Raw genomic sequence first — 13826 nt, 5'->3', positions numbered from 1 at the left:
GTCATTTTCCCCCTTTGTACTCGTGTTCCTCTCTGTCTCTCTCTGTCTCTTCATCTTCTTAAAGCAGACCCTTTAGCATCTCTTGCAATGCTGGTTTGGTGGAGATGTATTCTTTTAGCCTTCTTTTGTCTTGGAAACTCCTTATTTCACCTTCCATTCTGAATGAGAGTCTTGCTGGGTAGAGTATTCTTGGTTGGAGGCCTTTGTTTTTCATTGTTTGGAATATTTTTTTGCCATTCCCTTCTCACTTGTAGTGTTTCTGCTGAGAAATCCGATGATAGCCTTATTGGAGCTCCCTTTTATGTTATTAGTTGTTTCTCTCTTGGTGCTTTTAGGATTCTCTCTTTGTTTTTTAATGTTGCCATTTTAATTATGATATGTCTTAAAGTGGGCCTGTTGTGATTCATCTTCATTGGGACCCTCTGTGCTTTGTGGAATTGCATGACTCTTTCACTCCTCATGTTAGGGAAGTTTTCTGCCATTAGTTTTTCAAAGAAGTTTTCTATCCCTTGCTCTTCTTCTTCTATTTCTGGAATTTCTATGATATGGATATTATTACATTTCTTTTTTTTTTTTTTTTTTAATGTTTGGTAGAATTTGTAGTAAAACCACCTGGGACTAGAGATTTCTTTATCAGAAGCTCCTTAATTACAAATTCAATTCTTTTAATGGTTATAGTGCTATCCAGATTGTTTATTTCATATTAATTGAATTTTGGTAGTTTGTTGTTTTTTAGAGAAATTGGTTCATTTGTCTAAGCTGTAGAATTTATAACTATAAATTTATTCATAGTATTCATTGATTATTCTTCTGCATGTACTTTTAAATAATAGTGCTGTGAATAAAATAAAACAGAAATAAGAGAAGGCCTTTCAGCAGGTGATATGTGAGCTTGTAACAGAACTCATTGGTTGCCCCGATTGAAACAGAACCCATGAGCTATTCAGTTATTAGGGGCTCAATTGACTGCTGCCAGAAGCATAACTCTCAATGCCGGAGTTTGATGAAAAGAAAATGAATTGTTTATTTAATGTTTATATAGATTTAGATTATTTGCGGATTTTTGCCGTTAAGTCTTATTTTCTTTAAAACACCCACAAAACACATAGTTCTGCCTCCCCCTACCAAACCAGGCTAGTTTTAGAAAAGTCAGAGATACAGTCTTCCTACTAAAGAACAACACAAACAAAGGAACTAAATAGAACAAAGAGCAGAATAGCAGTCAATAGGGGGGAGGGGGGAGTGAGAGAAGGGGGATAAGTAAGGGAAGGGTTTAATTAAAGAGCCTGTATGAAAGACTCATGGACATGGACAACGGGGAGGGATATGATTGTGGGAGAGGGGGTGGGTTGGGTGGGGGAGAGAAATTGGGGGAAAAGGGGACAACTGTAATTGAAAAACCAAAATAAAAAAATTAAAAAAAAAATAGGTGGCAGACATTTTGGCTGGGAGAATACCATGCAGCTTTGAAAGGAAAAGGAGAACTCCATGCAGTTTACAAGGAGGCTGGAAACTCCACGTGGTTATGCATTAAGAGCTGGAGAGCACTACAACATAAGCAAAACCTCCCCAATCAGGATAGAATGATTGGGAGCTGCTGGTAAAACTGAACTGTGTCTGGGAAGTTGGATATTATTACATTTCATGTTGTCTTGCAGCTGTCTTAGAACATCTTCAGTCTTGTTCAGTCTTTTTTCATTTTGTTGAACTGTCTGTGAGATTTTTCTACATTGTCCTTTAGCTCGCTGATCCGATCTTCTGCTTCCTCTAGCCTGCTTTTAAGTCCTTCTACTGTGTTCTTCAATTCAGAGGTTGTATTCTTCATTTCCTCCTGTCTCTTATTGATAGCTTCTATGTCCTTTTTCATGCTGGTGTAATTCTCAGTGATTTCCTTATAGTTTTCTGGAGTTCCTTATAGTTTCTCTGGAGGTCTTTGTAGTTTCTGCTAAGCTCATTGGGCTTCTCCATAATCCATTTTTAAATTCCATATCTGATAGTTTGCTCTCCTCTATTTCATTTAGCACTTTTTCTGGGGATTCTACCTTTCATTTCGATGGGGGGTTGTTTCTTGTCTCCCCATTTTGTGACTCTTATTTTTTGTTGGTTCTTCTTATAATGATCTGCCCTTTCTGGATCTGCCTCTGCTGGCGTCAGATTATGTACCAGTCTGGCCCTAAGCAGCCTGTTGGAGAGTTCCAAGTATCTACTGACTTTGTCTGTCTTCTTTAGTTGTTAATCTATTTTATCTGTGATTAGCCATCAGGCTTAAGGACCATGGATGTGGCAGCTTAATTCCTGTAGGCAGGGCTTTTGCTTCCCCTCAGACTGATGCCACTTGGAGGAGAATGGTCTGCCTGCAGTACTGGGGATGAGTCAGCACTGGGACCTGGTCGGCTGTTCCCCTTGTCCTCATTTCAAAGTCATCACGCCACACTCTCCCCAAATGTCTCCAGTCCTCTCTGCCTTCCCTCTGCTTGAGCCCAGGGTAAGTGGAGGCCAAAATATTTTTATATGTGATCCACTTAAGAGCTCCTTTTTTCCTGCTGTTTCTCTCTGGCTAACAAGAAACCCTGTGGCTTTTTGCTTTTCACAGCTGGATACTATTTTACTTTCCACTCTGTTGCTGTAGGCTGGGAAGCGCAGCTGGGGGTTTAGACCCTACACTTCTCAGGGGGAACCCCGGACTGCTGAGCTGTTTCTCAGTCCCTTCAGCTGCCACCCGTGGGATTCCAGCCAGCCCTTCCACATCTCCACACTCCCTACTGGTCATGTTGTGATGTAGCGGCCTTTTCTTTCTCTCCGTGGTTATAAGAAATTTTTCCAGCTAGTGTTTGGTTGGTTATTCCATATGATTTCTCCAAAATTAAGTTGTAAATCCAGACTGGTCCTGGGAGGAAGCTAGTGTAGCTTCCACTTACTCCTCCACCATCTTGAATCCCAGCTGTTTTTGACTTAAACAGGAATGCTAATTTCAAAGCTGCAGTTACTTTTCTTCTATCATATCAAGGTTTTTTTTTGTTTGTTTGTTTGTTTTTAAATACAGCTATCTTAATGCAACCACTCTAGCCTGGATGAAGCCTGGATTGAGGGAAGCACTAGTGCTCTGCTATTGGATGAGAGCAAACCTCCCTCGAGTGGGGTGGGTTGGGGGATGACCTTGAAGACTAGTGACAGGTCTAGGCTATTTAGTTATACATGAGATATTGTGGTGAGAGGTTGTATGTCTCTCTATATACTGAATTGTATTCCAAAGTGTAGTCTGAGTTCTTGTCTGTATATAAGAAGTTAGCAGAATTTATTTTTTTATTTACATATGTGCTATTTCCTTTCTTTCAGGTCATGTCTGCCTCTGCTACTTCTCATTGTAAGTGCCTAAACAACCCTGATTCAGTTTGTTATATCTGTGGCAGTTTCACCATTCCCAGTCAAAGGACAAACATCAGCACATTTGTCAGGGAAGCCTATTTTGCATAATTTAAAGTAAAACATGGTGGTCAAGATAGTCTTGGGTTCCTCACAAGGTGTGCAAGCAGCACATTGAGAGTTTACTGATGTGGATGAAGGGAACACATGATAAATTGCCAATTGATATACCTATGGTTTGGTGAGGGCCCAGAGATCATTCAAGTGACTGTAACTTTTGTATAGTGAAAGTGACAGGATGAAACAAGAAAAATAAATGTAAAATAGAGTATCCTAGTTTACCATCAGCTATACACCCAGTGCCTCATTCAGCTGAAATCCCAGTGCCAATTTTCATTGAACTACCCTCTTTCAAAAAACAGGAGTATGGCAAAGAACTAAGTGACAACAATGATGAAGATTTTGAAATTGAAGATGACTCAGTTCATAAGGGATTTGATCAGCATGAGTTGAATGATTTGGCATGAGATTTGGGGCTATCCAAAGGGCCTTCAGAACTCCTAGCATCAAGACTGTATGAGGAGAACTTCCGGCCAACATGGAGGCTTAGACGGACACTCTTGGTCTCCCTCTACAACTAGAAAGGAATACAACTACCTCAAAACAAAAGATAACCAGAAATTCCAGAAAATAAAAATACATGGAAGCCCAATATATGAAGTTATAAACCAATGGTGCTCACCTGGACAGGTAAGAGGGGTGAAATTGGAACTGGAACAGAAACGTCAGGTGAGGCTGTTTGCAGTAGCAGCGAGAAGAGTGGCAGCGGGAGCAATCCCGGCAATCCAGGCTGCAGTTGAGCCCCGACAGCTCTCCATCCCAACCCAGGGAAAAGCACCCCCCCATTGCATCGGATGGTGAGGCCCAGAGGGCAGGAGGAGAGATCCCAGTCTCCCAGTGGAAAATAAGAGCAGGAATCCATCTTGGATCCTCGCCCCCACACTAAGCACCGCAGCACGGCGAAAAAGGTTGGGATCACCGCCAGTCACCAAGTAGTGACGAGTACATGGGGCTCCGCCCCCCACAGCCTGCCCAGGAAGCAAAGCAAAACACAAATCTGTCAAAATGAAGGAGACGACGATTGAAATCCAGGTGATGCAGTTCACCAGGCAGCAGATGAAGAACCTGACAGATGAACAAATAAGAAACCTGTCAGAGGCTCAGTTCAGAGCTATTGTTATAAGGTGGCTTACAGAATTAAAAGATTTGGAACAGGACAGGGAAGGAAAGAAAACCACTCATACTGAAAAAATGAAAACACATACGAGGCAAGTGGTGATGAAATAAAATTCGGAGATCAAATCAACAAACCAGAACATAGAGAAGGAACAAACAGTCATCCAGTGCAGATAGATGAAACAAAAAGAAAAGAAAGTGAAGAGAGGATCAGAAACCTCTGGGACAGCCAAAAGAGAATGAACATTCTGATTATAGGATTGCCAGAGAGTGAAGAAGAAGAACTAGAACTTGAAAAATTATGTGAAAAAATAATGAAGCAGAACTTCCCTAAATTGGGGAATGAAATAGACTTACATGTCCAGGAAGCACAGAGAGTTCCAGAAAAACTAGACCCAGGGAGAAACACTCCAAGACACATTATAATCAAATTGTCAGAAATTAAAGATAAAGAGAGAATCTTAAAAGCACCAAGAGAAAAGAAAAGAATCATGTACAAAGGGGTCCCAATCAGACTATCAACTGACTTCTCAAGGGAGTACCTGCAGGCAAGAAGGGACTGGTAGAAAATATATTCAAAGTAATGAAAATCAAAAACCTATAGCCATGAATACTCTATCCAGCGAAGCTTTCATTCAGAACAGAAAAGCAAAAAAAGTGCTTCCAGGACAAAATAAAACTGAAGGAGTTCATTAGATCCAAACCACTATTATATGAGATGTTAAAGGGACTGGTTTAGAAGAAGGAGGATCAAAATTATGGATAATAAAATGAAAACCGCATCACAAGAACCAACTACAGAAGCTAGGGAATCAAAACAAAGGCAATCTAAGTAGGCAACGAGAGTGGAAAAAGAACTATAGGTATGGGGTACATATTAGGGAGAGGTCAGCAAGGAGGAGGAAGGGGGAGATGGAGGGAGATGGTATAGGAGTTAAGAAGAAAAGTAGGAGGGAATGGAATAGACAGGAAGAGGTTGAGAAGAACTATATGCATAACCAATGGACATGGACTAGAAGTGGGGGACAACTGGAGTGAGGGGGCCACCGGGTGGAGGGGAGCAGAGGGAAGGGAAATTGGGACAACTGTAACAGCATAATCAATAAAACATATTTAAAAAAACAAAAACAAAACTATTAAATATTTTTTAAAAAGACTGCATGAGGAGCCCTGGCTGCTGTAGCTCAGTGGACTGAGTGTCGGCCTCTGATCCAAGTGTTGCTGGTTCAATTCCCAGTCAGGGCACATGACTAGGTTGCATATCAGGTTCCCAGCTGGGGGAATGAGTGAGAGGCAACCACACAGTGATGTTTCTCTCCCTCTCTTTCTCCCTTCCCCTCTCTATAAAACAAATAAAACAAACAAACAAACATAAATAAATTATTTTTTAAAGACTTCATGAGAAAAACTTGCTTGATCAAGAGAAAGTGCATTTCTGCAGTACTTTCAAAGTGATGGTGGCTTTTTGTATTGCCGTAAAATACATGGTTTAATGGAGGAACTGGGAATTCCAATTTAGAATGCAACTGAATGGTGACTGTTCATTGATAGCTTAAAGCAGAGCTTGAAGTGTATCCTCCTCAACAATGGCAATTTATTTGATGCAGTCTCAACTGGCCTTTCAGTTTGTTTTCATGCAGAATATGAAGACATAAAAAGTCATTGATCTGTTGCAATATCACAAACACAATTGGATCATCTGTATTGACCTTCAAATGATCTGCTTCCTTCTTGGTCAGCAGTGTGGATACACCAAGTATCCCTGTTTTCTGTGTATGTGGGACAGCAGAGCTCATGAGAAGCTTTGGGTGGAGTTGAATTGGCCTCCAAGATTTGACCTCAAAGCTGAATATCCAAACATTTTATATGAGTCAGTTGTTGACAGAAAGAACACTATATTCCCACCTCTGCACATAAAACTGGGCCTCATGAAGCAATTTGTTAAAGCTTTGCCAAAAGAAGGAGACTTTTTCAAGTATCTCATTTTGGCATTTCCTAGCCTGTCATTTGAAAAGATAAAATACCTTAATATGTGAGTTTGGTAGCAGAACTTTACTACTTGTACATAATTTGACCTACAGTAACAATACATAGCTTTTATATGAATAAAATAACTTGTAATAAACAGTATATTCAGATAATTTTCTTTATTTTCCTTTTTATGTACAATTTGTATAATTTTGGGGACAAAGGGAGGGTATCCTGTACCTTAAAAAGTTCATGTGATAGAGAAAAACTGGGGTCATTTTTGGATTCAGACGCCAAAACTTAGTCAAAAACAAGGGTCACATCTAACTCAATAAAAATTGTGTTCCCCAGTGTATTCCATCCCCTATCTAAGTGGAGTTGGTCTCCCCCTTTTGTTTTTGGGAACACACAGCCTTCTCAGCTGAAGTGGCAGGGGAGGATTTTCATTGCCTCTACAACGAAGAGTTACAGGCCTCTTTCCCTCACACTTTATGGCCTTGCATCTTCCCCTGGTCCAGCAGGAGAGGAGAATTGGTGTGGTGACACTTGGCAGAGTCTCCCCAGAGTTCCTTGCATCACATCTCGCCTATTTTTAATTCTGCTTTAATGTTTTTTTTGTTTTTTTGTTTTGTCTTTTGGGTGTGCATATGTGTGTGTTTGTAAACCAATTCAAAACTTTTTCATAAAAAGGGCCTGTGGGAAATGACCTCCTGAGATGTTTTTCCTGGGAAAATTAGATTTATTCACAATTTCATTATTTCTACTTTATGTTGTTATGTTACTTGATAATTGTTTGACCCTTTGAGACCTTAAATCTACTGTGTTTTACTGTTTTCAATGAATTTATGTTCTCAGAATTATTCCACCAAAAACCCATTCTCAAGTTATTTAAGAGTTATTACTGTTCGCTTTCTCTATGGAAGTAAATGCTTTCTAGGTATAAAACTTCAGAGAAGAAGATTAATGACAGAGAGTAATGGTGATAATAGACTTTTACAAAACCATTTTGATAGACATTTGTGTATTTGTCAAAACCCAAACTATTTTACTTGTGGTTAGGCACCATGAAAAACAAACAAGCATAAAGCCCTCAGAGAGAGCTGCTTGTAAAACATACAAAAATAATGCCAAAAATAACTAGAAAAATACGTTAAATTTATGATTTTGAGAATGGAAGTAGTATGGTTTAGTTTGAAAAGATATTCAGAACATCAAATTCTTAATATTTTTTTAAAATTTATTTTAAGAATTGGTCTGCAAATATGATGAGTATCAGTCTGTCTTCTTATTTTGCTTCCATGTGGTCAGAAACATAAAAAGTGTCTTCTCAGGATATTTTGAAATTTCAGTTTTAAATCCTACTAAGAACAGAAAGAGTAAAAACATATGAAAACAAAGAACTTATGCTTGCAAATTTTTTAAAGAGTGTATTCTTTCACACATAGGAATGACTCAATGCTGTAGCCAATTTGAATTTGGCTACTTAGGTGGTAATAGTTAGTCTAAAGCAATAGGTAGTGGAAAGGTGCCAATGCTATCTTCACCTCTGATGTTAGAATTGCCACTTCCTTCCACAGAGAGAAGACCATGAAATAAAATAGAGACCTGAAGTTCTATCAAGAGAAGTGTGAAATAACATTTAAACACTCAAACTCTTATGCCCACAAATAGAGCTATTTACAAAGTTTATTGATTCTGTTTTCAAAACCCCTCTTGAATTGCCCCTATCCTCCCTGCTTACTGTTATCAGCCAAGTTCAAGCTACCACCCTGTTCTGCTCAAACTCCTGGGCCATACAACAGCTTGATGTATGCTAGTCTTTGACCTGATATAGTCTTCATTCTGAAGCATGAGAGATAGTGTAGAAACACTCATTAATAATGCTCCCTACCACTTTTCTCTTCCTGGGCATATTTCAATGGCTATCCATGCCCCATAGGATAAAGTCTCATGTACTCATTGGGTCTCATAATGCTTGTCCTGATGGTATACTGCTGACCTCTGCAGTCTCCTCAGCTGCTACTTCTTCCTGTTTTTCCACCTCAGCTCTGCTCTTCTCTCACAGAACAGGGCGCTACTGTTGGGATCCTCTGAATTCTGCAGTGAGGGTTAAAGAAGAGGAAAGAGGAACATGAAAGTAAAAATGTAAATAAGTATTAGGATAAAGTCTGTGAGCCCTTGGGTTACACACAATAAAAGCTAAAGCATTAACAAAAACATTCCTCCTCATTTTACACAGATTGTTACAGATTTTACCTGTTCATGTAACATTTAACATTGTCTAAGTTATTTAGAAAGTGTTTATATAAACTTCAGACAGTTTCTGTTTGGAAGCAGGACATTTCTGTGAAAAGAGACCTTAGTGACTGAAAGGAAAACTTTGACTAGTTTTCTGCGTATAATGTGTTGCTTTGAACTCATTACCTGGTTTCATACCACTTTTTCTTAGTAGGCTCAACTGTACATTTTTAGTTTCAGAAAAAACCCTCATTATCATTTTCATTGCTTTAAATGTTTGCCTATTCAGGGTAGTTTATACAAGCCCTGAATTATGAATTGACCAGTCACTAACCAACTAAACATGGTCTCTTTAAAAAGTGACTATAATCAGGGGTAGGTCCTCCATTTGTATTTAGGGATAGCACTAATGGCATGGTTGATTGATTGGAGGTAAAAGCTTTGAGACTAAATGGCAAGCACTTTATTTTTGGTATAGATTCTATACTTCTTTGTGATAATTTTACAGGCTGTTAAAGGAAATTACAGAAGGCTAAAGCCACAGCCCTCCCAGACATTGCTACACTTAGTCAAATGTTCTCCTCCTGTGCATTATTGTGCTAATATCACATTCACTTATTCTATTTATTAAATGTACATCATGTTGTATCTTTTGAGGTATGTTGGTTTCAGATATCTGTGTGTGCTGTCATGTTTCTAGGGAGGAACTGGGCTTACACCTACTTTTTTCTTCGCATCTACTGCCATGTTTGATATCTATCTGAATCTCAATAAATATTTTATGGGTGAAGTAATGGTTACCTTGTAAGTGTGTCTACTCAGCAATAGAAACTAATCAGTCTCCATGAACTGGGCTGGGTGTGTCATAGCCAAATAGTCTCAAAAGGAGAATTTAAATAAATTTTCTTTATTATCTCTTTTTTTGGCATTTATTTTAAGTTTTAGGCCTTATTACAGAAGTCATAATAATTACTTTTGAATAATTCTATTAGGTCAGAGCTGAAAGGATGTTAGATAATTATCCAAGTGTACAGGTGTTGAAGTAGAGGACCTGAAAGGGTGAGCCCTGATTTCAACTCTCAAAGCTAACTAAGGTCCAGGGAATTAAGAATCTGGATCTATCACTTCCTTTCTGATGCTCTTTGCATTATAGTATATAAGAAATGAATATTAACTCAGCAGAGAGTAAGTCTCTCTTCCTCTGGGTCCTGGCTTCCATTATGGCTTTTTACTGGAGATAATAAAAATATAATTTCAGCTTTGATTATGTTTTTAAAGTATACTAATTAAAAACCTGCTGTATGACAAAGACCCCAGAGTGGTAGGGATTTAGGGACTATTAATATCAGTATAAGAATTCAAAGCACAAGATCCCATTCTTTTTAATACTCTATGTGAAACAGTCCATAGGGTCAGTCTGCCTCTAAACTATAGGGAATAGGGAAAGAATCTACCTGAAGGAGATGACTTTGCTTTAAAAATTAATTAATTTTATTATCCATAATAGGAAAAATGTTTCTTATTTTATATATTTGGCAATTTAAATTTGTATTTTCTCTCTTTTACTTATTTCTAAGCCAAAACTCTTTACTAAACAGTTCTTACCTGTGGCTTCAGACCTTCTTCACAAAAAAGACACTTATTTTCTGTATAAGACTTGATAGATAGGACATCTGTGTCCATAAAATGTGTCTTTCTTTGGTTCTTGAATTATTTTGATTACTTCACTGTGGCAGATATTGACAAATATAAAACACATTTAGAAATGAGCATTTTTTTCTTCTTAATTTCTTGATTAGGCTTTATTATAGAAAAATGTGTAAATGACTTGAAATAGTAGATTTATACACTGCTTTCTGGCCCTGGCTGGTTTGGCTCAGTGGATTGAGCGTCGGCCTGCGAGCTAAGTGTCGCTGGTTCGATCTTCCAGTCAGGGCACATCAGAGAAGGAACACTCTGACTCCAAAAAACCTCCGCTGCCTTGCGGCATACCTCTTCAGGGGAAAGGTTAAGGGAGTAAACCCCGACAGAAAATCCGGAGCCGGAGTCCCTAAGGCGGTTTGATGTTGTAGTCAACACCGGCAACTCCTGCGGCGCACCTGAAGCCAAGCTGTATTGACTCCGTCTTTCCCTTGGACCCTTCAGCTGCGAAGAGAGGAGGGGTTCTGCTGCATGGGCAACAGCAGACCCTCCATATCACCCTGCCCAGGCTCTGTAGCTTCACTGGAGAGGACACTCCAGCGTCATCGCAAGATGTCGATTCAACACGGGAGGAGACAGATACCGTGTCTCTCCCGAGTCGGACTGCACAGCCATTCTCAGCGGTGCAGATAGACTCTTAAGAAGCTACACCATCATCTCTCGAGACGGACGTCTGCCAACGACGACACTGCTTTCATAACATGTGGCAAATTTAACCTTGAAAATAAAATGTAAAACAAAATTCCCAGCATGAGCACTTATTTTTTACAAACTCCGTTTAATCCTCTGCTGATCTTAGTTACCATATTTTTCACCTCTGCTATTCTATTTAGAATTCTAAATTTTAACCTCTCTACGGGAAATTCACTGAATTTTTTTTTCTGGGAGTATCATGGAAGGGGTATAAACATTGGCTTATACTTTTTCTTTTCTCCTCTAGGGAAATTTGAATGTTGGACTAAATATTTATTATTATTAAAAAATGATTTTTTAAATTAATAAAAGCCTAAATTTCCCTTAACAAGATGAGTTTTGCTAATTACAAGACTCTGATAGTCTGTGTTAACACTTGTAGAATATGGAGCAGACACCTAGTGTTATTCTAGGTGGTGGCATATCAGTTGACTGCAGAAATATTCCATGAGGCAGAAACAAGAAGGCAAAAATAATTATTACTTGTTGGGTTTGAATTAATTATTACTCTATTTTCCATCATCCTAAAATTAGAATTATTTTCAAAGGAAAAATGTCCAGAAAATAATTTCAGTGGTTTGGAAGCAGTAATTTTGTAAGAGAATGTAGGAGGATGTTTATTTACCACATTAACTGTTTCTACTTATGTTTAAAATTGTGAATATTATTTTCTTAAAGCACCAACCTCTATCTTTTCTGACAGATAATACTCAGAGGAGTAGTAAATGAGTGACACATGGGACCTGATAACATTTTCTAAGCCATTACCCTGACATTTTTATGAAAATTTTATCCAGATATTTATGTATTTATTTTATTGATTCTATTTATTTATAGATCTCCTTATTTTATAATAAATTTGTTTAATAATCATTTTGGTATATAGTAAAAAATGAAGAAATATGACATATATTTCAAACTTAATGCCTGCTATTTTGTTGGGTAAAAACCTATTGGTACTTATGAAAATATGTAATTATTTGGCATAATCATTAAGATGGTTTTAAAATACATATGAAATTTTTTGCATACCTCATTTTAAAAGATAGAGTCTAATGTCTCTCTCCTAATGACTCACTTCTAATGGCTAGAATATAGTGAAAGTTTTGTTTGGTGACCTTGGGTCTCTGCTCTCATTGGCAATACACATGTTGGGAGCCCTGAGCCAACTTATAAGATGTGCTACTCCTTGAAGATCCTATGCTGGAGAGAGACTCTGTGGAGAGATACGTAGAAACCAGAGATTCCCAAAGAACCCAGCTGTCCATCCCTGTTCTTTGATTGTCCCCAGCCCTGGTACCAAAAAGGTGAGAAGATTCCTGGACAGTCTGAGGGGCCACCTGACTGCATCATCACAAGGGCACATGAACCAGAACTGAAAGCCAAGCCACTATAGAAGTGCTGACCTCCAACCTGATAGATAGTAAATGATGATTGTTGTTTTAAGCCATCTAGCTTTGGATGATCTGCTAAGTTTAGACATCTGGAACTAGTACCAACACTGAGTTATATAGTTGCAGAATATTGTAAAGTCCAAAGAAATGAGTGGTCCTGGCCTGAAAAATTTTAATTATCAAAAAGAATGTCCTTTAACCTCAATAGATCTTTAAATGCCCCTTTGCTGGGGCTGAGATTAATCTGAAATGTATCTAGTAGAGTCTCTTTAAAGCCTCTGTGAACAGTTATTGTCTGGATCTGGGTCAACCCTGGCCTGGTTTATTTAGGTAAACTGCAGGGAGTCATCTTCAATTTTAAGACATGGACAACATTGATCTCTTGATCAGTGACTCTCTGTGTGTATATATTTGTGTGTATGTGTGTCAGTGTATTTGCTTGTGTGTCTCTTTTTGTGGGTATATGTGTGTTCTGTTTATTTTTTCAGTATATCTGAAAGAATAAATAATAATACTGTGGTTGCTTTACATACAAAGTGTCAAGTTCTGAGGAAGAAAATATCTTTTATCAACTGCACTTTTTATTTAGAGGGTTGGAACTTCTTTTTTCTTTTTTTAATTAAAAAATAGTTTTGTATTTTTTTCATTACCATTTATCCCCCTTATAACCCACCCCTGTAATCACCACATTGTTGTCTGTGCCCATGAGTCCTTTCTCCTTTTTTTGTGATTCTTCCACCCTCAATTTTTCCCTCCAGACTGTCAGCCTGCTCTCTATGAGTCTATCTCTATTTTGCTTGTCTGTTCAGTTTGTTCATTAGATTCCACATATGAGTGAAATCATATGGTATTTGTCTTTCTCTCATTGTCTTATTTCACTTAACATAATGTTCTCCAGGCCCATCCATGCTGTTGCAAAGAATAAAATCGAAGATGGCAGCAGAGTAGGTGGAAGCTACATTAACCTCCTCCCAGGACAAAACTGGTATTACAACTAAGTTATAGAAAAGTCATTCTGAATAACCAACTGAACACTAGCTGGAGAGAAGCCTTATAACCAAGGACCTACAGAAGGAACAGCACCACTACGAGGAGACTGGTAGGAAATATAGAGGTGCAGGAGGGCTGGCTGGGCTCCCATGGGTGGCAGCTGAAGTGCTGAAGGGATATTTCAGCAGCCAGGGGTTTCCCTTGAGAAGTGCGGGGTTTAAACACCAGGCTGGGCTCCTCTGC

Source organism: Furipterus horrens, unplaced genomic scaffold (assembly GCF_987537825.1).
Source record: "Furipterus horrens unplaced genomic scaffold, mFurHor1.1.pri manual_scaffold_2, whole genome shotgun sequence".
NCBI classification, from domain to species: Eukaryota; Metazoa; Chordata; class Mammalia; order Chiroptera; family Furipteridae; genus Furipterus; species Furipterus horrens.
Note: the sequence above shows the minus strand (reverse complement) of the source record.